Genomic DNA, 27,537 nt, shown 5'->3' with positions numbered 1-27,537 from the left:
GAATAGCATTGAAATAAGTATACTATCAAGGGTGAAACAGATCACCAGCCCAGGTTGGATGCATGAGACAAGGGCTCAGGGCTGGTGCACTGGGAAGACCCAGAGGGATGGGATGGGGAGTCAGGTGGGAGGGGGGATTGGGATGTGGAACACATGTAAATCCATGGCTGATTCATGTCAATGTATGGCAAAAACCACTATAATATTGTAAAGTAATTAGCTTTCAACTAATAAAAATAAATGAAAAAAAATCTATGAGTTTTTATGTAGCAGGAGGGTGTATATTGCTTCCTCAGCTATCAGCTAAGTGATGTGGGTGTCAGAAAGAAACAGTGATCCACTGTGGCCATTGCTTCTGGATGGCTAATGAAGAAGTGGGGTTTTCATGTAGGAATTCCTTTCCAGCACTTCTTGGAAATTTTCTATGTTTTCCCAAAATCCTGAATCCTGAGGATATAATCTGACAAGCAATTGGGAAAATGGGAAAAACAATTCTCCTATGAGAATGAAGGGCTTCCCCGGTGGCTCAGTGGTAAAGAATCCACCTGCCAATGCAGGAGACTTGAGTTAGATTTCTAGGTCGGGAAAATCCCCTGGAGTAGGAAATGGCAACCAGCTCCAGTAGTCCTGCCTGGAAAATTCCATGGACAGAGGAGACTGGTGGGCTGCAGTCCATGGGGTCACAAAGATTGGACAGGACTGAGCAGCTGAGCACGCATACACAAGAATGAAAGCTTAATCATCAACCCGGAGACGCGACTGATTAGGAGTCCACTGGTACCAGGTCAAAAGCAAGAGCAGGGAGCAATGACAAACCTCAGGGTCAGGACATTTCAGGAAACAATGACAAGAGTGCTCAGGATGGAAGCGGTCCCAGCGTGCTCAGTCAGTCTTGCTTGTAGCTGTTGTGGTATGCGTTCACGGTCCTGTCTCCTGCTAATGGTGAATCATTCTTGCTAATAAAAGAAATACTAATAAGCCCATATGCATAGTGTATTTTATACAAATGCTGTGAGTGGGGTTGTAGGAAACAGCAAGGGACTTCCCTGATGATCCAAACAGTTAAGAATTTGCCTGCCAATTCAGGGGTTCGATCCCTTCTCAGGAAGATCCCACATGCTGAGCAGCAACTAAACCACGCACCACATCTACTGAAGCCTATGTGCCTTAGAGCTTGTGCTCCGAGCAGGAGAGGCCACGGCAGTGAGAAGCCTTAGAACTGGAACTAGAGAAAGCCCTCTTGCAGTAACAAAGACCCAGTACAGCCAGAAATAATTTTAAAAATTAGAAAAAAGAAAGAAACTAAGTTTGGAAGCCAAGTAGGCCCTTAGATTGCAATTTTGACATGTAAGAACAGTGCTGTTAACTTTTCTGGGAGACTCAAATGTGAAGTTATTTCAGTAATATCTAATAGCATTTGGTGTTTTCCTGAGTTTGATTATCTGCTATAGGTTACAGTTCTTTGTAAAATGGATAATGTTTTCATTGTATAGAGAAAGGAAAGGAGCTTATGTTTCATTGGCTTTTTGTTTGTTTGTTTTACTGTAGCCTCTCATTTAAAACCATGTCACCAAAATATTATAATGTTCAGTTCAGTTCAGTTCAGTGCTTGGTCATGTCCGACTCTTTGTGACCCCACGGACTGCAGCATGCCAGTCTTCCCTGTCCATCACCAACCGGTAAATCCTAAAGGAAATCAGTTCTGAATATTCATTGGAAGGACTGATGCTGAAGCTGAAACTCCAATACTTTGGCTACCTGATGTGAAGAACTGACTCATTGGAAAAGATCCTGATGCTTGGAAAGATTGAAGGCAGGAGGAGAAGGGGATGACAGAGGATGAGATGGTTGGATGGCATCACTGACTCAATGGACGTGAGTTTGAGTAAACTCTGGGAGTTGGTGATGGACAGGGAAGCCTGGCATGCTGCAGTCCATGGGGTCGCAAAGAGTTGGACATGACTGAGCAACTGAACTGAACTGAACCGAGCAATTTTAAGAATTCCTAAGAATTCTATTTCTCATTCCTGAATCCCAGCAATGAATATCTGTTGAGAATTTGGGAACACTAAAGTAAATCTACTAAAGTAGATTTGTCAGTTCACGTAGGGACCCTTTGTAGTTGGAAAATAAGCCAAGAAAGAGTGAATGGTAATTATGTCACAGGAAGTGGGGCCAAAGTCATGGTCAAAGAAGGAGCTGATGGTCTTCACAGGAATCAGCTTGGGTGGTTCTTGGAAAAAAACTAAGTTTTGTGTGGGTGACTTATATCTGCCTGCAGGCTCTTTGAGCTTCCAGGTGGTACTAGTGATAAAGAACACACCTGCCAATGCAGGAGATGTAAGGAACTTGGGTTCGTTACCTGGGTCAGGAAGATCCCCTGGAGGAGGCCTTGGCAATTCACTACAGTATTCTTGCCTGGAAAATCTCACGACAGGGAAGCCTGGCCAGCTACACTGGTCCATAGGGTTGCAAAGGGTTGGATGCGACTTAGCATACATGCACGCAGGTTCTTCAGGAGAAATTTGCCCCCAGCTCTGCCAGAGGAGCAGAGGGTCAGATGGAGGAGGAGAGACAGAGCTGGACTGAGTGGCACTGTTTGTGTCCCCCCCGCCATACCCCCTCCCAGGGAACCCAGGTGCCTGGCCCATGCCTGCCCTCACCCAGAGTCAGCAGGAAGCTCCCAGGGTTGTAAGACCTGTGGGGGGAGTGTGTGATTTCCTCGGTTCTATCTCGTCACAACAAAAATTTGAAGTGATGGATGGACCAGTGTTACAGCTCTCAGACAGGCCAGTGTTACAGCTCCTTGTTACAGCTCCGTTTTATTTAGAAAGTAAAGGAAAATACATCCTCAAGGCACGAGGGAATGCTGACCCAAAAGACGAGAAGAGAAGAGAGGCCCCGGCCCAATTTTGACTCCTCTTTTTATGTGTCCCCACCCCCCCTCCCCCAACCCCGGGCCTGCCCTATGTAAACTGGGCTAGCCAGGAGTGCTGTTTGTTTTAATTGAGGTCCTCACTCTGGTCCTCAGACCTCCCTTTGTTCTATTTTCTCTTCTTTGTCTTATAGTCACCGCCATTTTGGACTCCTTTTTCCTATTCTAACTACCTAACAGACCCAGGTAGGGGCTGGAGGACTTTCTCCTTCAGAGGGGAGCGGGCTTTCCTGAAAGGCAGGTTAGGATGGGAAGGCGTGAAGGAAAATGCAGTGACTGGGGTGCCAGGATGACCCCAGTCCCCTGGAAGTCTAGACAGGGAGGCCTCGTGTTGGCCTTGTGGGGTTTGAGGGAGCAAACAGCCCCTCTATCCTGTTGTAGTGTTAGTCACTCAGTCGTGTCAGACTCTTTGTGAGCCCGTGGAATGTAGCCTGCCAGTGTCCTCTGTCCATGGGATTTTCCAGGCAAGAATACTCGAGTTGGTAGCCATTCCTTTCTTCAGGGAATTTTCCCAACCTGGGGATCGAACTGGGGTCTCCTGCACTGTGGTGGATTCTTTACCATTTGAACCACCAGGGACCCAAGTCCCCACCCAGGCTGGAAAACAAATTGAAATGTTTGATGGGGGTGAGGCTGCCCTTGGGTTATATTTTTATCACTTGACTTGGATGCTAAGATCTAACTCTTGGTAGAAACAGGGCATGATTTTCAGATACTTGGAAAATGACTTTAGAGGGATCCTTCCCTCAAACCTCTGGGCCCTTCTCAGATTCTTAGAAACAAGCAAAGAGAAAATTACAGTGACCTCAAAGAAGATACAATTCTATTACCCCCTGGGAACGGAAGAATTTGCTTCAGAGCAAGAACAATGGTGTGTTTGGACAAACCAGGTAGAGTGAGTTTGGCTCTGATGACTAACCCAAACTCTCAAACAGTCTCAACTATTTCCTGTGCACTGGAAACTTTAGCTGCTGTCACAGAGCCCTGGCTCTTTGTCAGGCAGGGTGATGGAGAGTCGAGACCCCAGTGTTTGAATCCCAGCTGCGCATTGACTGTCTAACATGGCACCTCCACTCCTTCCGTCTTCTGTCTGTCCCACGGGTGGAGGGGCAGGATGTCTGAGGGGACAAGCAGATGGCCCTCAAGGGCATTTTCTGCTTCCCAGGCCACACTAAATGCCTGCTGGCCCTTACATTTACGTGAAGTATGGGAGTCAAGGTTTCATCCCATCCCTTGCCTTGATTTAATCCAGATCAGTGGGTCACATTGCTGTGGTCACTTCATTATAGAACAAAGAATTTCCTCAGGTGGACACTGGCTGTATGTTCCCGAGTGTTACCGCATGGACGGGCTAGCAAAAACAGGTAAGACTTCAGTGGCTTTCCAGGTGGGGCCAGTTGTAAGGAATCTGCCTGCCTACGCAGGAGGCACGAGAGGCACGGGTTTGATCCCTGTGTCGGGGAGATCCTTTTGAGTAGGAAATGGCAACCTACTCCAGTATTCTTGCCTGGAAAATTTTACGGACAGAGAAGCCTGGTGGGCTACAGTTCATGAGGTCGCATAAAGTCAAACATGACTGAGCAAGCACGCAAGCCTCAGTGGTTTCTGGTGATGCTTGTCCGGAAAGCTCAGTCAATAGGAAGCTGGAACTGGAACCATTTACAGAATCCTATTTATTCCAGGACCTGCTGACTCTCTCCTCTTCTGTCTCCCTTGTTCTTTATCTCCACCCTCTCCCTCTTTCTCAGTTTCTCTTCACCTTCCTCATCTACCTTTTCTTCTCATTTAGGCTGTGTTTTACTCTCTCCCACCCACCTTTTTTACCTTCTCCTTATGCATATGTTGACTTGACCTCTGGTCAGCTGTTCATAATCCTGAGAGCATCCATATTCTCTCTTCTGCAGTCTCTCCTTTTACCATAAACAGTCAAATGTTGTAGGGATGGGGGGCTGTTTCTCACGAGATTAATCTTTTATGTAGAGCACAGCAGAAAGCACCCACTAAAGACTGCACACATTTTTCAAATTCCTCTGCGTTCCCTGAGGGTTTGAATGAAGGGAAAGGCACACCCACAGGAAGCAGCTGGTCCTCGGTAAGACAAGGAAGTGTGTTAATGCTTGTCTGTGCCTTTGGCATGCCAATGACCTCCTGGTGAGGTCCTCTGCCTTCCCCGTGGCCCTGGGTCAGTCCTTGCTGGTCTGTTAGCCCTTTCTGGCCCTCGGAACCCAAGAGTCCCACTTCCTCCTGCTGTTTCCTGTGCCCCTCCAGGTGCCTCCCGGCTACCCACTGGCGGGTTTAGTGTTCTCCATCCTCTTACCCAGACAGCTTGATGACCATCTAGCTTCCATCCTGTGTCTTCAAAACTTTGTTCCATGCCCTTTTTTTTAAGATGTCAGTTAGTTTAGTGGTCCCCAACCTTTTTGGCACCAGGGGCTGGTTTTGTGGAAGGCATTTTCTCCACAGATTGGGGGTGGAGGCTAGGTTTTAGGGTGATTCTAGTGCATGACATTTATTGTGCACTTTGTTTGGAGAAGGAAATGGCAACCCGCTCCAGTATTCTTGCCTGGACGATTCTATGGACTGAGGAGCCTGGTAGGCTACAGTCCATGGGGTCGCAAAGAGTTGGACACGACTGAGCGACTTCAGTTGAGTTGTTTCTACTTGGGCTTCCCTGATAGCTCAGTTGGTAAAGAATCCGCCTGCAACCCAGGAGACCCTGTTTCGATTCCTGGGTCGGGAAGATCCTTTGGAGAAGAGATAGGCTACCCACTCCAGTACTCTTGGGCTTCCCTTGTGGCTCAGCTGGTAAAGAATCTGCCTGCCATGTGGGAGACCTGCGTTTGATCCCTGGGTTGGGAAGATCCCCTGGAGAAGGGAAAGGCTACCCACTCCAGCATTCTGACCTGGAGAATTCCGTGGACTGTATAGTCCATGGGGCTGCAGAGTTGGACATGACTGAGCGACTTTCACTTTCACTTTGTTTCTGTTATTATTACATCAGCTCTGCCACAGATGATCAGGCATTAGATCCTGAAGGTTGGGGACCCCTGACTTAGTTAATCTGCTCAACCAGGGTTGGTGTCTTAGAAGCAGAATACCTGCTTTCTGATATCAATTCTCTTGCCTTCTCTGGGCAGGGCTGCAGATGAGGGATGAGGGTTATTAGAAAACACCTCTGCTTGAAAGTGTCTGCCCTCAGCCCACCTGGTTGCCATGGGCCACAAATTGGCAATTCATTTATATTTATAAATTTTCTTTTGAAATGTAATAAATGCCAGGAGGATTGGTCCTAAAATGTTGCTATTGTGTTAGGGTCTATGATTTTTATGATGTGGAGTAATCTATCAGAACAGATACTCCCAACTACAATATTGCTATTACATGAAAGTTCCATCTCCTTAAGTTATTCTTCATGTGTGGCTTCCGGAAAAATCTTGTTGGGAAAAGGAAGGCTTATTATTTCTCTAAAATAATCTTTGCTTTTCTTTACTCCTACTTTTTTTTGGTCTTGCGCCCCCTCCCTTGGAAACAAGAAGTCATAACAACTGGACCACTAGGGAAGCCCTGATATTCCCCTTTCTTAATGACCTGTAATGGCTCCATCATCCCTGAATTTCAAAGTCCTTCCTGGCCCTACCTATTTTTGTTTAGCCTGCAATCTCACTAGCATGTGACAAATTTCCTTATCCAGATGCTGGTTTCTGGGCTGGCTGTTGTGGCGAGGGGTATAATTTGGTGGCCTTCTGGGTCTCATGGCAGTTTCAACAGTGGAGGAGGCACACAAGTGGTATGATCTGAGAGGCAACCCAAGGGGCCCATCTAAATTACGCTCTACCACTGACCCTACATGATCCCAGCAATAGCCACAGTGTTCATTCATGGGCTCCAGCCTTTTGGAGAGAACATGAAGGGGCTTCAGTGGTCATGGAGCTCCACGCCTTTGTTTGTTTTTATACAGGGGAAATCCGAGGTCCTCTGTGGTTGGGGTCTTGGCTAAGTTCACCCAGATGCAGTGCTGGGTCTAAACTCCAGTCTCCTAATTGGGGAGTATTGTGTTTTCTACCCTGCAGCACTATGGCTGATTCACATTGTTGTATGGCAGAAATCAATATAACATTGTAAAGCAATTATCTTCCAATTAAAAATAAATTTAAAATTATAAAATAAAATAAATGAATCTTAAAAAAAAATGTTGCGCCAGACAACAGGTATACACTAGCACTGAGCCACAGACCAGGACATGTGGTCTCTTAGTCATAAAGAGACTCCCATGAGAGGAGGTGCTGGCTGCCAAGGTTGCTATGGGAGTCATTGGATAGCCCTGGATGGCCAATGGGCAATGAGTGAATAGAATGAGTGATAGAAGGCACGTGAATGAAGGCAGTGAAGCAGCATCCACAGACATCTGGCAAAGCACTTGTGATTTAATTGAGAGTGAAGGAGGAGCTGATCCACTGCTGCTGCTGCTAAGTCACTCAGTCGTGTCCAACTCTGTGTGACCCCATAGACGGCAGCGCACCAGGCTCCCCTGTCCCTGGGATTCTCCAGGCAAGAACACTGGAGTGGGTTGCCATTTCCTTCTCCAATGCATGAAAGTGAAAAGTGAAAGTAAAGTCGCTCAGTCGTGTCCAACTCTCAGCGACCCCATGGACTGCAGCCCACCAGGCTCCTCCGTCCATGGGATTTTCCAGGCAAGAGTACTGGAGTGGGGTGCCATTGCCTTCTCCGTCTGATCCACTGAGCAAGTACAGAAAAAAATGAAATTAGTTTTAATGGCACAGTGTGAGATTTATGTCCAATCCAAGCAGAGTTCCTTAGTCCTGAGAAGGCATTTCTGAGACTGGTGATGCTAGTGCCTTTTGGGCACTTTAAAAGCAGCATGAATTCACTCTGTCCAAGGCAAAGACCCACCTGCTGCAGAGAAGGAAGATAAACTAATCAGCAGATGTCTGAGTCCCTTCAGCTCCGGATCCCAAGATAAGACTAAACTACTGGGGCTTCCCTGGTGGCTCAGTGGTGAAGGGGCTACCTGCCAATGCAGGAGACACAGGTTCAATCCCTGGTCCGGGAAGATCCCACGTGCTGTGGGGCAACTAAACCTGTGCGCCACAACTACGGAGCCTGTGCTCCTCAGCAAGAGAAGCCAACACAATGAGAAGCCCTCATACCACAACTAGAGACTAGCCCCTACTCGCTGCAAATACAGAAAAGCCCTGGCAGCAGTGAAGACCCAGCATAGCCAGTAAATAAATAAAATTATAAGAAACATTCAGCTATAGGTTATAGGAAATGCCCCAAAGAAGAAAAGAAAGTTTTAGATAAAATTTTGTTGCAAAGGTTTGTTAAAGTACAAACCTTGAAGAAAAAAGCACCAACAAATATTTTGATGGTGATTGGTGCACTAGAAAGAAATGATCCTCAAATTTTATTTATGTAAGGTTTAAGAATTACAGTGAGAGAGAATCTTTTCTAGCAGCTTTTACTTACAAATGTTGTTTAAAAAAATAAAGGAAGAAACACTTTTGCTTGTCTTGATCATCTTTGATGGTCTGAAGTAGATGATATTTCATGTATTAACAATAAACCAAACATTTTCAACTGTAACTTATTAATAATTTCTACAGTAAAATAATACCAAAGCAAGATCTGTATTATGCATGATATCAGACAGATATTATTTTCTTGGATTTCTGCTTTAAGTTGGCTGAGATTTTCTCTTTGTTTTGCAACAAAAATGGTATTGTGAGTGGGGTTCAGCTGATATTCATCAAAACAAAGTGGGGTTAAGATAGTATCAGCTGATTAGCATCAGGTGTGTGAAAGATGAGTGACTGATAAGAGACTGGGGTTCCAGTTCCAATTTTGGTTACACAAACAATGAGCTATAGAGCAAGTCACTTAATCTATTGGAGTCCCACGTAGGGCTAGGGTATTAAGATTCTTTCTGCTGCAAGTGATAGAAACAGGGATCAAGATAGTTTAGGGGAGGGGACTTATGCGGAGGTCCAGGGGTTGAGAGTCTGTGTGTCCAACGTAGAGAAGGAGGATTTGATCCCTGGTTAGGGAACTAAGATCCTGCAAGCTGCTCAGCATGGCTAAAAACTGTTTTTATTTAAAAAGATGGCTTAAGCAGCAAGGACAGTTGCTGTCTCACATGACAAGGGAAGCTGGAGGCCCAATGGCTCTAAGGATAGTTGATTCAAGATCATCCAGGCCAGGTTCTCTCTGTCTCTCAGCTCTGCTATTTTGTGTTATTGCCATTCTCAGGCTGATGTGGGGATGAGAAGGCTGTAGCAGTTCCGTGTGTCCCATCCACACATGGTAACATCCAGGGAGGACAAGAGATCTTTCCTTCCTGTGGCTTTTGTTAGACCATTCTTCATGTGTCTTTGCTTCTTGTGGCTAGGTGGGGTCACAGGCCCATTTACTGACTTACTTACTGGCCTGAGGAATGGGACATTTCTGATGAGCTCAGACAAATCATTTGAGGTGGAATAGATAATGCAGAGTTGACAAGTGTCCACTCAATGACGGTCTCTTATGACGGTTGGAAAGCCCAGCAGGGGATGGACGCTTTGTAACTGGTAACACAATCTAACAATTCAAGGAATAGTTGTTGTTTAAATATTCTGTTTGTAGTTATCAGTTAACTAAGAATCCTATAAAAGAGAATGCATTAGAATATCTAACATTTGTGCATCAGAAAAAATATATCGTTCTAGATTTTCTTTCCCTGAAAAATCTTTTAATATTTAAAACAGATATTTTAGCAGAATTTGCTGTCACTCATCACACATAAGAAGGAAATAGAAGGACATCACACCTTATATTATAAGCTTCAGATTCCCATTAAAAAGTTCTATGCCTTCACAGTCTTCAGATAGAGATACACAGCTAGTAACATAGATACACACACAGTAACTGCTCAGATAGACAGACTGGGATTTAAATTCCAGCTTCTCCACTTAATAATCCCAGATCTCCATGCAGACCAATTTATTTAACATTCCTGAACCAAACTAAGGCTATTAATATTTATTCTTCAGGGTTGGGGGGATTTCATGAAATAAATCTAAAAAACATTCATTGCTGTCTCTATCAGAATAACTAATGTTCAATCAATGGTAGTCATATAGAAGATGTTTTCAAATTATTATGTAATATATTCCATATTTGATGTATTATTTAATGATAGGCTATCCCAGAAAAACTCAAGTCTCAACAAATTCAATAAATTCAAGTCACTGGCTATTTACCAAGCAGCCACTGTGTGACAGACTCTGTGCACCTTGACAGCACATTACTACTTTATAATAATGGTTCACGCCTACTAAGGCCTTTCACATTCTTTTGGCTTCCTCCACACTGTTCAATCTGGATTCACAGTGTTCCTTAAGTACATGAAGGCTGGAAGTGGAAATGATGAAAATACCTTCAACTGGCAGGAGTGGAGTAGTGGCAGGGGAAGGAGAGAGGTGAAAACTGACTCTTAGAGTCGATGAGGGGGGCCAACAACAAAAATAATGAGATGTAGTTCTACGATTCTGTGAACAGGCAGAGACAGGAGTGACTGCGAGTGTGCTTGAGTGTGTATATGTACTCATGAGATGTATTTTCATACCCATGATATTTTGGCTTTTATCTCGAAGTCAACTTTATGTGTGTTAGCCGCTCAGTCGTGTCTGACTCTTTGCAACCCCATGGACTATAACCCACCAGGCTCCTCTGTCCATGGGATTTTCCAGGCAAGAATACTGGAGTGGGTTGCCATTTCCTTCTCCAGGAGATCTTCCTGATCCAGGGATCGAACCCTGGTCTTTTTGCATTTCAGGCCAATTCTTTACCGTCTGAACTACCAGGGAAATACGTATAATTCACATACAACAAAATGCACCCATTTTAGACAAATGTATACTCAAGTGTTAACACCACCACAATCAACACTTGGGTAGGTTCCATCATTTTGGAAAGCTCCATAATGCATTTTTTCCCATAGCCTCAGGTAAACATTTTTCTTTTTTTCCCCACAAGTATATGTCTTTATATGTATTTATTTCTGACTTCAATTGAAGTGGGGTTTTTTTTGAAATGATTTTTTAGAGCCATTTAGGTTTACATCAAAATTAAGTAGAAGGTGCAGAGATTTCCCATACACAATCTGCCTTCACTTGTGCACACTCTCCCGAGCAATCAATGTCCCCACCAAGACAGTGTGTTTCTTAAAACTTGTGGGCCTCCACTGCCATATCACTATCCAAAGTCCACAGTTTACATTAGAGTTCATGCTTGGTGTTAAGAAAAAATGTATAATGGCATGTGTCCATCATTATAATATGATATGGGGCATTTTCATTGCTCTAGAACTCCTCTGTGCTCTACCTATTCATTCCCCCCATTCCCCTTGCCAACCACTGGTCTTCTTCCTGACTCTGTAGTTTAGCCTTTCCCCAAGTGTTATATATGGAATCCAATTGTGTAGCTGTTAAAGTGCTGTACTCAATATGCCAGCAAATTTGGAAAACTCAGCAGTGGCCACAGGACTGAAAGAGATCCGTTTTCACACAAATGGCAAAGAATGGCGATTCCAAAGAATGTTCAAAGTACCCCACAACTGCACTCATCTCACACGCTAGCGAAGTAATGCTCAAAATTCTCCAAGTGAGGCTTCACAGTATGTGAACCAAGAACTTGCAGATGTTCAAGCTGGATTTAGAAAAGGCAGAGGAACCAGAGAGCAAATTGCCAACATCCGTTGGATCATTGAAAAAAGCAAGAGAGTTCCAGTAAAACATCTACTTCTGCTTTATTGACTATGCCAAAGGCTTTGACTATGTGGAAGCACCGAAGAACTGATGTTTTTGAACTATGGTGTTGGAGAAGACTCTTGAGAGTCCCTTGGACTGCAAGGAGATCCAACCAGTCCATCCTAAAAGAAATTAGTCCTGAATATTCATTGGAAGGACTGATGCTGAAGCTGAAACTCTAATACTTTGGCTACCTGATGTGAAGAGCTGACTCACTGGAAAGGACCCTGATGCTGGGAAAGATTGAAGGCAGGAGGAGAAGGGGATGACAGAGGATGAGATGGTTGGATGGCATCACTGACTCAATAGACGTGAGTTTGAACAAGCTCCAGAAGATAGTGAAGGACAGGGAAGCCTGGCATGCTGCAGTCCATGGGGTCACAAAGAGTCCAACATGACTTAGTGACTGAATAGCAACAATAGTATGCAGCATTTTCAGATTGGCTTCTTTTCACTTAATAATATGCATTTAAGATTCCTCCATGCCTTTTCATTGCTTGATGGCTCATTCTTTTTTTAGCATTAACTAATATTCCATTGCCTGGAAGTACCACAGTGTAGTTATCTATTCACTTACTGAAGGATATCTTGGTTGCTTCCAACAGTAACTGTTCTTCCTGCATTGTTCCCAAATGGTGCAGAAGCAGCCTGGGACACCACAGCAAACTCACCATGGACATTTACAATTTCTGAGAGAAACACAAGACTTCTATTCAACACCACTATTTTGAAATTGTTTGGCCCTAACTTCTCAATACACTTAGTTATTTGGTCTTAGCAGGGCTTCCCTGGTGGCTCAGTAAGTAAAGAATCCACTGGAGATGCAGGAGACCCAGATTTGATCTCTGGGTCGGGAAGATCCCCTGGAGAAGGGAATGGCAACCCACTCCAGTAGTCTTGCCTGGGAAATCCCATGGACAGAGGAGCCTGGTGGGCTACAGTCCATGGGGTCACAAAGAATCAGACACGACTTGGTGACTAAATCACCACATTTTGGCTTAGGTGCCATGAAAAAGTTACTGAGACACTAATAATATTTTCAAGGCTCTTCCATGTTTTCACATGTATCACTGTATCATTCCTTTATGCCGCTGTGAAGTATTTTAATGTAACACCATTTATTTAAAGAAAGCTGCTGTGAACGTTCGTATACAGATCTTTGGAGTACATATGTTTTCATTTTTCTTGGGTAGAAATCTAGAAGCAGAATTTCTGGGTCATATGTTAAGTGTGTGTTTAATTTTTTTAGAAACTGCCAAACTGTTTTCCAAAGCACAATTTTACACCTCCCGTTGCTCTACTTCCTTGCCAACATGGCATAGCCAGTCTTTTAATTTTAGCCATTCTAGTGGGTGTATGGTGTTAACTCATTGTGCTTTTAATTTGCATTTTCCCAGTGACTAATGATGTTGAGAATATTTTCATGTGCTTATTAGCCATTTGTATATCCTCTTTAGTGAAAGCATTTGAAATCTTTTGCCCATTAAAAAAATTGATGAATTTGAATTCTTATGATTAAATTCTAAACATTTTATGTTCTTAAGACATGTCCAGTGTTTCTCCTGGTCTGCAGTTCACTTTTTCATCGTCTTAACCATTCCTTTCAAAGGACAAAGGCTTTCAATTTTGATGAAGTCCACTTATTAATACTCTGTACTGTGTGCTTAGTCACTCAGTCCTGTCCGACTCTTCGTGACCCCAGGGACTGTAGCTCTCCAGGCTCCTCTGTCCATGGGATTCTCCAGGCCAGAATACTGGAGTGGGTAGACGATCCCTTCTCCAGCAGATCTTCCCAACCCAGAAACTGAACCGGGTCTCCCGCATTGTAGGTGGATTCTTTACCAGCTGAGCTACCAGGGAAGCCCCTTTATTAATATGTATTTTTAAAATACTTGTGCTTTTCTATGTCCCAAGAGCTTTTTGTCTACCTCAAGACTAAAGAGATTTTCTATTTCTTTCCTAGATATTTTAGTTTTAGCTTTCACTTTTAGGTTTGTGATCCATTTGAGTTTATTTCTGTATATGGTGTGAGGTAAGATTGGAGGTCCATTTACTTCTCAGTGAATATCTAATTGTTCAAGCAGCATTTCTATAGGGAAGGACTATCTTTTTCCCATTAAAGAACCCTTGACATCTTTGTTAGGTGTTAATTCACCACACATATGCTGGTCTATTTCTGGACTCTATTCTTTTCCACTTGTCTTACAACTACCTCTTGCCAATACCATACTGCAGATTACTATAGCTTTATGGTAGCCTTGAAATCTAGGTAATGTATGTCCTTCAACTTTGTTCTTCTTTTTCAAAATTGTTTCGGCTGAATTATACTTCCTTTGCATTTTTATATAAACTGTAGAACCAATATGACATTTCTACAGAAATCTGCTGGAATTGATAGGCTTTTCCTTGAGGCTGTCAGGCCAATTCATGATGCCTTTAAGCCTCATGAGTATTGAAAAAAGAATTTTAGGTATTAATGATACTGCCCCAACATAAGCAGAGATTAAAAGGACAATAATAAAGTTAGAAGACAGTGTTTGTGAGGTAGGAAAAAACCCCACAGCTATGGGAGCCAAAATGTCCTGGATTCACACTGTCTATTTTTTCCCACTTTCTGATTGTGCGGCATTAGGGCAAGTGATCAGAGATGGATTTTGTAGTTTGGCACAAGGATTTAAGAAGACCTCATCAGCTACCTCCTGGATATCTGGGATCCTCACATTCAACACTTCTAGAAAGAACCCCCTATTTTCCCTCTCAAACCAGCTTTCCTTTGCTGTTTTCTGTCTTAGTGACCTAACCCTTCTGCCTGCTGTCTACTCTAGCATGTAGGCACTCTTTCTAGCATCCTAGAATCTTTGGAACAGATTGGTCACACTTTGATTTTCTCCCAACATAGAAGCTGAAGTGAAAGTGTTAGTTGTTCAGTTGCGTCTGACTCTTTGTGACCCCATGGACTGTGGCCTGCCAGGCTCCTTTGTCCATGGAATTCTCCAGGCAAGAATACTGGAGTGGGTAGCCATTCCCTTTTCTAGGGGATTTTCCCCACTCAGGGATCAAACCCAGGTTTCCTGCATTGCAGGCGGATCTTTTTTTACCATCTGAGCCCATCAGTATCTGTGAAACAGCTCAAAAGACATGGATCAGAATGTTTTCTATGGCCCTTGAGAAGGTCCTCGACTGCTTAACGACTTATTATTTTGTCTTGCTTGACTGTTTCCTTTTCTTTCTGCGTTTTCTTGCTTCTCTGATTAACTGTGTTCTTTGACTTAAGTTTTTCTACAGACAAAGGGCAGGCAGAGGACACGGGGCGGGTGGGGAGGGGGGGCAGTGGGGGATGGGGATTGTTCTGGGAAGGCCCCATGGGGCTTGCTTGGTTGCAGAATTAGTGGCGATGGTTGCACAACAGCATGAATGCAAGTTTACACTGTAAGATGGTAAATTTTATGTTATGTGTATTTTACCACAATGAAAAGAATCCATAACAAATTTGGACTACGAAAGGGAGATAATTTTTCCAGAAATATCAACATCTAGGCCCTCCCAGTGACCCTTTCTTACTCCTGCTCACCCTACACTCTTTTTTCTTTTTCATTGGAGAAATATTTAGCTTTCTGACATGTAATAACTCAGTATACAAACAGCCCACAGGCAGCCTCTGCTGACTTGAGAACAAGGGTCTGGCTTATCCCAGTAATACCTGGCTTTTTCTTGTCTGTCTTGAGTGGATTTGCCAAAGCTTCAGAGAGAAGCAGGCTTTCTGCTGATACCTGAGGCTTTCTCGGAACCACAGGGTTCAGCTTTAAAACGCCCTGTGAGCCTCCTCACTCACTTTTCCTCAAGGGCAGAATTCTATGAGCTCTTTCTGGAGTCAGCATCAACCTCCACCGCAGTCTTTTCTCCAACCTAGAGAGTTTCCTTGGCAACCAAGTGAATAGTCAGTCACTCACTTCTTGCTAATGCTTCTTCAGTTTTGAACAGTTTGTCTTGCTTGAAAAGAAACTGCAGAAACTGCACTTTTGTTGTCGCTATTTAAAAAAAAACAACAACAAAAAACCTGGGTTCCTGCCAGGCTTTTAAAGGGTCCACCCAGATTTTGCCTTTGAATGCCTGAACACACAGTTAACAGCCACACCAGTTGTACCCAGTATGTATCAGCCTTTATATTTGTTGCTGTTGTTCAGTAGCTAAGTCGTGTTCCAATTCTTTGTGACCCCATGGACTGCAGCATGCTAGGCTCGCCTGCCCTTCACCATCTCCCAGGTTTTATGAATCACTCACTTCATTTGTGTGACAATCCAGGATGGAGACATAATTATTATTCTGATTTTACAGATGAGGAACTGGAAGCATGAGGTCAAGTACTTTGCCAGAGGTCAATAGGCAGTACCGTTTTTAGACTACATTGTAGAGTAATTTCTTCAAGCCTGTATGGGATCCTTGCATTTTACCAGAGGAGCCTCAGTGCAGAGGGTGGACTCTTAGTGATGGAGTAGCAGACACTGTTGGAGAAAATCCCTGACGCTGGGAAAGAACGAAGGGAAAAGGAGAAGAAGGCGGCAGGGGATGACATGGTTTGATAGCATCACCGACTCAATGAACATGAGTTTGAGCAAACTCCAGGAGACAGTGAAGGAAAGGAGAGCCTGGTATGCTGCAGTCCATGGGGTCATAAAGAGTTGGACATGACTTCATGACTTAACAACAACCACAATAGCAGGCAGTGTTGCAGGTTCAGTCAGTCAGTTCAGTTGCTTAGTTGTGTCTGACTCTTTGTGACCCCATGGACTGCAGCACGCCAGGCCTCCCTGTCCGTCCCCAACTTCTGGACCTTGCTCAAGCTCATGTCCATAGAGTTGGTGATGCCATCTAACCATCTCATTCTCTGTTGCCCCCTACTCCTTCTGTGTTTAATCTCTCCCAGCATCAGGGTCTTTTCCAATAAGTCAGTTCTTTGCATCATGTGGTCAAAGTATTGAAATTTCAGCTTCAGCATCAGTCCTTTCAAAAACTATTCAGGACTGATTTCCTTTAGGATTGACTGGTTTGATCTCCTTGCAGTCCAAGGGACTCTAAAAAGTCTTTTCCAACACCACAGTTCGAAAGCATCAATTCTTTGGCACTCAACCTTCTTTATGGTCCAACTCTCACATCCATATGAAACTACTCAAAAAACCATAGCTTTGACTAGATGGACCTTTTTCAGCAAAGTAATGTCTCTGCTTTTTAATATGCTGTCTAGGTTGATCATAGCTTTATCTTTCAAGGAGCGTCTTTTAATTTCATGGCTGCAGTCACCATCTGCAGTGATTTTGGAGCCCAAGAAAATAAGTCTCTCACTGTTTCTGTTGTTTCTGCATCCATTTGCCATGAAGTGATGGGACCAGATGCCATGAACTTTGTCTTTTGAATGTTGAGTTTTAAGCCAGCTTTTACACTCCCCTTTTCACTTGTATCAAGAGGGTCTTTAGTTCCTCTTTGCTTTCTGCCATAAGGGTGGTGTCATTAGCTTATCTGAGGTTATTGATATTTCTCCCAGCAATCTTGATTCCAGCTGTGTCTGTTCCAGTGTTGTAGGTTAGGGGAGAGATTTGGGGGAAGAGACCCCTTCAGCAAAACTCCTCTGGGCACACAGAAAACCACAAGTAGAATGTCCCTGTTTTGACTGGCCTTGGCACATGACAGAGGGGACAGAGGGGTTTAAAAAGCACAGACTCCAGACTTCCTTGGCAGTCCAGTGGTGAAGACTCCACTCTCTTCAAAGTAGGAAGCAAGGGTTCCATCCCTGATTGGGGAACTAAAATCCCACATGCTGTGTGGAGTGGCCAGTAAAATAAAAAATAAAAAATAAACAGCACAGACTCTGGGGTCAGGCAGAGCTGGGAACAGATCCTGCTTCAATCACTGAGTCACCGGGCAAATGACCACAGAGGTCCTCAGGCCGAGGCTGTCTGAGTCAAGAGGGAGATTTTCTGGGGACACGCCTGCCTGGACAGAATTTTGGATCCGACGAGGGTTTCTCAACCTTGGCCCTGTTGACAGGTTTCCCTGTGGTGAGGGGCTGTCCCGCATGCTATAGGGTATTGAGCACGTCGCCTGTCCTCCACGCACTAGAGGCCGATTGTGAGAAGCAGAAGTGTCTGTAGCCGAGGCCAGCTGTCCCCTGGGGAGGTGGGCGAGGTCATCTCTCCTCTAGATTAGATGACCTAAAGCTTCTTCCCATTCAGATAATATTTTGGGAGTCCATCTCAGGCTGCTCCCCCCAGGTGGCGCTAGTGGTAAGGAACCCGCCTGCCAATGCAGGAGATGAAAGAGACGGAGGTTCGATCCCTGGGTCAGGAAGATCCCCTGGAGAAGGAAATGACAACCCCACTCTAGTATTCTTGCCTGGAGAATCCCACAGACTGTAGCTGGTCGCAAAGAGTTGGACATGATGGAAGCGACTTAGCATGTACATGCACATGCACACAGGTTATCAACACCTAGAGTTGTTTTGTAAAACATTACCCCATTCACACAAAGGGATCAGACTTCAGTTACCAGCCAACCAGATTGCTGGAATTTGTCTTTTCTTCTGGGTGGGAACAACCTGCAGGACAGTCTTGTTCCTTTTCAGGCCACTCAAGCTAATTCTGTTTGTTTTTTTTCTTCCTGGTTAAAAACAAAAGCTTATTTTGATTAAATTTCTCAGTTACCTCCAAGTTCAAAGTTCCTGCCAGGCTTTCCCCCACCTCCATGGCTTCTCCCCTCACTCTCCTCCCCTCTGAGAAATCCTCAGGACAAGGAGAAGCTTCTGGAACACTGGGGCATCTGTGGCAGGTGGCTGGTCCTCTGAGCTGGCCTGGGGAGATATGTGTCTTGGGCGGGACCTCATGGCATTTTTGTGTGTGTGCTGATGGTCCCCGGGGAGCTTGGCTCCCTCTCTGTGGCCTGAACATCTGGCCACAGCCTCCTCTTGGCTCTTAGCTCTGGGCTGTCACCCCTGGCCTTCTGTGTCCCCTTGTTCCAGTCCAGATGACCCCTGGAAGGCGTGATGATGGAATTCTCAGTTACTGCCTGGCCTCTCCAGGGCTATGGGAATGTCTCTGGCTGGCCACTGTGCAGGGTGTGGTGTGGGTGGCTCTCTCAGGCCATTCTCACTCCAGCCCTGCCCTCTCACCATTCCTGACCACAGCCTGTTCCCCTCCCACCCTCTTCTTCCTACTCTGGGGCTGCCTCTTGCCTGGACTCCAGGAGAGGCGTGTGTTATAGTCCACCAGGCCTTTGGAGCCTCAATCTTGCAAGTACTCTTCCAGAGAAAAATGGAAACACAGTCATTTCAGTATTTATCTTGCACAATCGTAATTTGGAGGTATTTTGAGTTCGCTTTATAACTGCCTCTAATGCCCCACTCCAATCATCCTGTGAGCCCACAGGGACCGCAATCCCTTAACATTGCACCACTTACTGATCTCATTCCTTTTGGGCCCTCACTGTCCTCCGTATCCAGCTAAACATCCGCCCTCAGTTTGTTGTAAACACCCCAGCTCCTTCTCCTCTCCCATTTCATTGTACTTGGTTGATGTATGAGTCACGATTCTCTAGAGAAACAGAACCAACAGGCTGTGTGTTTATATAGAAAGAGGTTTATTTTAAGCAATTGACTCACATGATTGTAGAGACTGGCAGGTTCAAAATCGACAGGGTGGCCTGGCTTTTGTTTTGGTTTAAGTCCAAAGGCAGTCTGCAGGCAGAAATTCCCTCTTGCTTGCTTGGGAGAGGTCCATCTTCGTGCTATTAAGACTGTCAACTGATTAGGTGAGGCCCACCTCATTATGGAGGACAATCTGCTTTACCAAAGTCCACCAATTAAATGGAAGTCTTTCCCCCTCCCCCCAACACTCTCTCAGAGACATTCAGAATGATGTTTGACCAAAAATCTGGGCACTGGAGCCCAGTCACACTGACACATATAACTCCCCATCACAGTTGGCTAAATCACAGTTCTGGTGAAGCCCACTTGCTCTGTATTCTGAACCTGTCCCCACACAGCTGGAAGCAGCAGGGGCAAGAGACTGTCTCACTGGGAATGGGTGATCAGTAACTCTCAGTGAAGTGTGGGGATTGGACTGTATTTCCCTGGTTCAGTCACTCCCCACACTCATAAAGGACTATTCATATCTCTTCCCCATTCTCAGTCTCGGCAGAAGACCTCTCCCCCTGTGTCTCAGAGAGGGACCTCTGTGGATCCTCACCACTCCATCTGTCCACCGACAGGCTGCATCCGTCCTCACACATGCTCCTTCCCCCATCCTCCCAGGGGTGAAATGCCCCGGCTCCTGGCCAAGGCCAACCCCTGCCTCCTGTGATGTATTTCTTCTTTCTCCTCTGCTTGAGGTCATTCTCTAACTGTTTCTTCCTCTCTCTCCTGAGTCATCAGTTTTGTCTTTCCTCATTCATTCTCATTAGTACACACGCTTTTCTTGACCTTGTGTGGAGCCCCACTCTATTTCTCTCCTTTTTTACAGTACAGTTTCCATTTGTGCTGTCTGTAATCTCACTCCCCCATTCTCTTCATTTTTTTTTATTGTGGCAAAATACATACAAATGTACCAGTGTAGCCATGTGAAATTGTATGATTCAGTGACATGAAGTGCATTGCAGTGTGGTGTGACTGTCACTGGTCTAGTTCCAAAACCTCATCATTTCAAACGCAAATCTTGTACCCATGAAGCAGTCACTCTCCTTTCTTCCCCTTCCCCCAGATTCCCCCAGTCTCTGGCAACCACCCTTATGCTTTCTGTCTCTATAGATTGTTCATACTGGATATTTCATATAACTGGAATCGTACAACATGTGGTCGCTTGTGACTGGTTTCTTTCACTCACTGTAATGTTTTGAAGATTCATCTATGTTGGAGCATGTATCAGCGCTGCCTTCCTTTTTATGATGGAATAGTACCCCATTGTGTAGATGCGCCACACTTCCTTTATCCACTCATCTATTGAAGGACTCTTGTGGTGTTGCCTCCCACTCTTTTTAAGCCCTGTCTAACAGGCTCCCACCCCCACCAGTCCACCCAAACTGCTCTCAGAGAGATCACCGATGATCCCCATGTTGCCAGCTCTCATGGTTGATCTCAGTCATCTTTGGACTTGTACTACCAGCAGCCTTTGGCCTGCCAATCACTCTCTCTTCTCAAATCACTTCTTGACTTGGTTGGCAGCACATGCTTTCTCCAGATTTTCCCTCTTCCTCTCTGGAATGTTCTATCCTGTTTCCTCTATTGTCTCTCTCCTCTTGATATTGGAATATGGTACCTGGACCTCTTTTCTACCAACTCTCACTAGCCCCAGGGCTCTCAGTACCATTTGCATATGGATACCATTTGCATACCTCATTTTATTGCACTTCGAAGACACTAGAGTTCTTTACAAATTGAATGTTTATGGCAACACTGCATCGAGCAAGTCTATTGGTGCCATTTTCCCAACAGCATTTGCTCACTTCACGTCCCTGTGTTACGTATTGGTAATTCTCGAGATATCTCAAACTTTTTCATCATTATTGTCTTTGTTATGGTGATTGTGATCAGTCATCTCTGATGCTACTTTTGCAAAAATATTATGACTTGAATGCTCAGATGATGGTCAAAACAGTTTTCAGCAATAAAATATTTTTAAAATTAATTAATTTATTTAATTTACTTTTTTTTTATTTTTATTTATTGGGCTGCATCAGTTTTAATTGCCCTGCCCTATGGGATCTTAGTTCCCTGACCAGGGATTGAACCCATGTCCCCTCTTTTGGAAGGCAGATTCTTAAATCACTGGACCACCAGGGAAGTCCATAAAATATTTTTTTCTTTCTTTCTCTTTAACTCCTTTTTGGCTCTCTTTTTCTTCTGTATTGTCTGGAAGTTAGGAGTCCTTTTTCTATTCTTTTAGTGATTATCCCAGAGGTTATAGCATGTTCCTTACTTATTAAAATTTCATACTACTTGTATGCTCTTTTTCAGTAACACAACTTAAAATACTTAAAATACCATGTATTTTAAATACCATATATTTAAAACACTTCCTGACTTACATTGTTTAGTGTTTAGTATTAAGCAATAAAATATTTTTAATTAAGATATGTATTCTTTTTTGATGTAATGCAACTGGACACTTAATAGACTATAGCATAGTATAAACATATATGCATAGGAAGCCAGAAAAATTCATGACTCACTTTGTCACAATATTCTCTTTATTGCAGTGGTCTGGAACCAAATTGAAATATGTCCAAGTATGTCTATTGATATGTGCCGAATTATATACTCCTACTTCTGTGTCCTATTGCCTGTTCATTATCCCTCTTGGGATGCCTAATAAGTATTTCAAACTTTAAAACTTTGTCTCAAGTATCAAAATGACTGAGGTATTGGAACCACCCTTGACTTCACATTTCCTCTCCTGCTCTGTAATTAATCCATCAGTAAGTATCACTGGGTTCATCTTCATTTGCATCCAGAATCCAAGCACTTATCTCCACGTCTGCTGCTCCCTCTCTGACCCAACGCGCCAACATCCGTTCCTTTGATTACTGCATAGTCTTCCTCCTGGACTCCCTGCTTCACTTGTTTTCTCTAGTCTAGTGCCTGTCACTTTGTTTGTTTTTGTTAACACCTAAGTCATACCTGTCTCTCTTCTACCTGTTTCTCTCTACTTCAAATGCTTCAATAGTCCCTAATCTTACCCAGAGTAAGTGCCAAATCTTCATTGTGAGCCCGCTCCAAGTCCAGGCCAAGACAATGAGTATCCCTGCCATCTTCGTGGGCCAACAGGCAGATTTTTTTTTTCTTGGATCATCCCAGGGACCTCAGATCCAACCCATCAACTGATCAGACCTAAGGCCTCCTCTCCTGTCTAGGTGTGCATTAAAACATAAGTTTCTGTACTTCCTTGGTGGTTCAGACTTTGCTCTTCTACTGCAGGGGGACATGGGTTCAATCTCCGGTCAGAGAACTAAGATTCCACAGTGCAGCCAATAAATAGAGAGAAAAAACCACATAAATTCCTTAGTTACTGAAACTTGTCACCTCTCTCAACCGTATAGAGCAACCTCAGCGTTGGTTCATGTTCACTATGCTGATTTTTGTTTCACTTTTGTCTTTTTTTTTTTTCTTGCCCCAAGGCTACCTATCCCTTACTTGCTTAGGAATTAGGCTATGGATTTAGAAAGTTGTTTGTCATATTTTGTTCAGCACTTTTTGGTGCCTGACAGAGGGAGGATATTGAGGTGACGCTGTTTGCCCTATTGCTGGAAACAGAAGACCCGTCCTTTGTCTCTGCATCCAGATCCCGATGGCCATGTGAGGCCCTCCTTGCTCTGATGGTGCGTCTGGGCCATTCTCTGACTCGAATCTGTGTCCATCTCTTGGACATGGTTCTGTGCGCATCTTCTAGATCTTCTGCAGCTAACAACAAGTATTTCGTCTCCCCTTCCAGCCCTCAAATTTCGCATGTGAGTATTTTTAAATTTTCATTTATTTATTTATGCTTGGCTGTGTTGGGTCTTTTTGTTGCTGCGAGCAGGCTTTCTCTAGTTGTGGTGTGCAGGCTTCTCATTGCGGTGGCTTCTCTTGTTGCGGAGCTCTAGGGCGCGAGGGCTTCAGTAGTTGTGGCACATGGGCTTAGTTACCTCAAGGCATGTGAAATCCTCCCCGGGCAGAACCTGGATCCCCTGCATTGTCAGGCAGATTTTTTTACCACTGAGCCAGCAGTAAAGTCCACGCGTGAATCTTTAGCCTGCCTATCAGGGAGTGATGGGCTGAATAAATGCCCCCTTCTCCAAGATATTCATGCAAACTATGGAAATATTACCTTATATGGCAAAGGAGATTTGGCAGATGTTATTGAATCTTGTGATGGGAAGATAATCCTAAATTATCTGGATGGGCTTAATGTACTCACAAGGACAAGGGTCCTCCCAAGAGGATGGACACAGGGGCAGTTAGAGTGGAGAGAGAAGGCCATGAGATGTTGGGCACAGAGGTTGGAGTGTATGAAGATGAAGGGAGGGGCCACAAGCCGAGGAATACAGGTGATCTCCAGGGCTAACCTTGTGGCTCAGGCAGTAAAGAATCTGCAAGCAATGCGGGAGACCTGGATTCAATCCCTGAGTCAGGAAAATCTGCTGGAGAAGGGAATGGCTATCAACTCCAGTATTCTTGCCTGGAGAATTTCATGGACAGAAGAGTCTAGAGGGCTACAGTCCATGGGGTCACAAAGAGTTGGACTTGACTGAATGATTAACATGTTCACTCTCACTAGAAGCTGAAAGAGGCAAGGATACAGATTCTTGCCTAGAGCCTCCAGAAAGATTGCAGTCCTGCCAACACAGTGGGTTTAATCCAGTGAAACTGACTTCAGACTCTGACTGCCAGAACTCTAAGATAATATATTTGTATTGTTTTTTGTTGTTGTTGTTGTTGTCGTTTCTGTTCAGTCACTCAATCCTGTCCACCTCTTTGCTATCCCATGGGCTGCAGCACACCAGGTTTCCTTGTCCTTCACCATCTCCAGGAGCTTGCCCAAACTCATGTCCATTGAGTCGGTGATCCCATCCAGTCATCTCATCCTGTTATCGTCCCCTTCTCCTCCTGCCTTCAGTGTTTCCCAGCATCAGGGTCTTTTCTTATGAGTCAGCTCTTTGCATCAGGTGGCCAGAATATTGGAGCTTCAGCTTCAGGGTTGATTTCCTTTAGGATTGACTGGTTTGATCTCCTTGCTGTCCAAGGGACTCTCAAGAGTCTTCTCCAACACCACAGTTCGAAAACATCAATTCTTTAGCCCTGCAGTGATTTTGGAGCCCAAGAAAATAAAGTCTGTCACTGTTTCCATTTTTTCCCTATCTATTTGCCATGAAGTGATGATACCAGATGCCATGATCTTGATTTTTGGAATGTTGAGTTTTAAGCCAGCCTTTTCACTCTCCTCCTTCACCTTCATCAAGAGGCTCTTTAGTTCCTCTTCACATAATGCCATAAGGAGTTCATCTTTCAGTGTCACATCTTTTTCCTTTTCATACTGTTCACGGGGTTCTCAAGGCAAGAACGCTGAAGTGGTTTGCCATCGCCTTCTCAAGTGGACCACGTTTTGTCAGAACTCTCCACCATGACCCATCCATCTTGGGTGGCCCTACATGGCATGGTTCATAGTTTCATCGAGTTAGACAAGGCTGTGGTCCATGCGATCAGTTAGGTTAGTTTTCTGCATTGTGATTTTCATTCTGTCTGCCCTCTGATGGATGAGAATAAGAGGTGTACTGTTTTAAGTCACTGAATTTATGGTAATATTTTACAGCAGCCAGAGGAAACGAACACACAGGGGGTTCAGATCCACTAGATGAGGATGTAGTTCTTTGTTTCTGATTGTTAGCCCTGTCCTACTTGGGGAGAGTGACCAGACCCTGGAGGCCGGCCTGTTCTGCTGTTGTCCTGGGTCGGGGATGCCTGTGTGCAGGGCCTGGGCACGTGTGCGACCTGGTGTCTTGTTGGAAATGGGTCTGTTGTCAGTTCATCATCTGAGACTCTAGGAAATGAAGCCAGATGAAAGCTGAGTCAGGAGGGGTGTCTGCTGAACCCTCTGGCTGGAAGGTGGTGGGGATGGAGTGTCCGTCCGGGGTGGCCACAGGTCCGGGGAGGTAGAGCAGGTAGAATGAGGGCGTGGGTCTCCCAGGGTCTGCCTGGTTTCTCCATCATGGCAAGATGCACATAACACAAAATTTGTCATTTAAATAACTTTTAAGTTCAGTGGCCTCAAGCATATTTACAATGTTGTGCAACCATCACCATCTGCCAACCATCCCTAGAACTTTTTCATCTTCCCAAACTGAAACCACATACCCATTAAACAAAAGTCTCTATTTCTCCCTCCCTCTCCCTGAACCCAAGCAACTACCATTCTATTTTCTGTTTCTATGAACTTGACTATTGTTGGTACCTCATATAAGTGGCATCTTTTAGCATTTGTTCTTTTGGGACTAGCTTATTTCTTGAGCACAGGGTCTTTAAGGTTTATCCCTGTTATAGTATTGGAAGAAGAAATGGCAACCCACTCCAGTATTCTTGCCTGGAGAAATCCGTGGGCAGAGGAGCCTGGTGGGCTGCAGTTGTTGAGGTCACAAAGAGTTGGACACGGCTGAGTGACAGAACACACGCATGCATATGTTATAGAATTCCATTTTTTACAGGCTGAATAATATTCCATTGTGTGTATAGACCACATTTTGTTTATTCATTCACCTGTCAGTGGACTCTTGAGTTGCTTCTACCTTTTGGCTCTTCTGAACAAAGCCTCAGTGAATACATATGTACAAGTTCCTGTCTTTAATGTGTGGCTTTGTTGGTTAGGAAGCAAGCTGGGAAAAGATGGTATAAACCTGACATAGGACCACAGTCTCATATTCAAAAACATGAGGTCAGATGTTCAGAATTTTTCTTCTGAGTTTAGAAGGATAATTCAGTTTACATGTGGTACATTATGTCATACTCACAATATTATTCTAAACAGATTACAAATAGCCCCATATCACTTTCAGGTTTGGCTTTGCAACCAAATCTATTTGCCACAAATTTATTTCCAATTTCTTTGTTTAGAGCTTTTTAGATTTCAGAATTGTGGATAAGGAATTGTGGACATGTATCAAAGGTTATCAGTTTGTAGAGGTTAAAAAAAAAACTGTCTTTACTTCTAACCCGCACTGTCCCCTGCATGTGGTTTTACTTCTGGAAGCATTTTGGGAGAATTAATTGGTCAATTGAAGGAAGAAAAGTGATTGAATTGAAAGAACCACTTAAGTACTTGGTGACTCAGTGGGGCTGGTCAAAGGACTTTTTGGGTACACAGTCCTCAAGTCAACTGGAGCTGTGGAGAGGAGGATGTTTGATGAGACTGATTGAGGTGGGGGAAATTCCCTGGCAGTACAGCACATAGGAATCTGCCTACCAACGCAGGGGACATGGGTTTGATCCCTGGTCTGGGAAGATGCCACATGCTGTGGAACGACTAAGCCCACGCACCACAACCACCGAGACTGTGCTCTAGAGTCATGGAGCCAAACAAGAGAAGCCCCTCCTCACACAGCTGGAGAAAGCCCCTGAGCAGAGATGAAGACAGTGCAACCAAAAATAAAGTGATAATGTAAAAAAAATTGATTGGAACAAATTAAGCACACCATGTTAATTGTTTGGAAATTAAGATTCAAAGTTGAGGCCAGAAATGTACTCATAGCTGTTTTGAAAGAAAGTTAAGCAGAATGTAACTAATGGTCCTTAGATTAGATGAGTAGGAGGCCTTCAGAAAATACTGATGCATTCATTTTGGATTTAACTACTTAGCTGGGATGGTTATACCATTTTTGAGAGCTTATCCTACGTGAAGCTTTGTGTTATGTACTTTCAAAAAATTTTTTTTAAATTTATTGATTTATTTTTGGCTATGCTGGGTCTTCATTGCTGCTAGGGCTTTTCTCTAGTTGCAGCGAGTGGGGGCCAGTCTCCAGTTGCGGTGAGCGGCATTCCCATTGCGGTGGCTTCTCTTGTGGAGCACTGGCTCTAGGGCACGTGGGTTTCAGTAGCTGTGGCACATGGATGCAATAATCACGGCTCCTGAGCCCTGGAGCACAGTCTCAGCAGTTGTGCGGGCTTGTTGCTCCGCAGCATGTGGGATCCTCCTGGATCAGGGACCGAACCCGTGTCTCCTGCATTGGCAGATAGATTCTTCGCCACTGAGGCACCAGGGAAGCTATATGTTACATACTTTAAATACATTC

The sequence above is a fragment of the Odocoileus virginianus genome, chromosome 14, assembly GCF_023699985.2.
Source record: "Odocoileus virginianus isolate 20LAN1187 ecotype Illinois chromosome 14, Ovbor_1.2, whole genome shotgun sequence".
Classification (NCBI taxonomy): domain Eukaryota; kingdom Metazoa; phylum Chordata; class Mammalia; order Artiodactyla; family Cervidae; genus Odocoileus; species Odocoileus virginianus.
The sequence above is the reverse complement of the archived record's forward strand: the minus strand, read 5'-3'. Positions refer to the sequence as shown.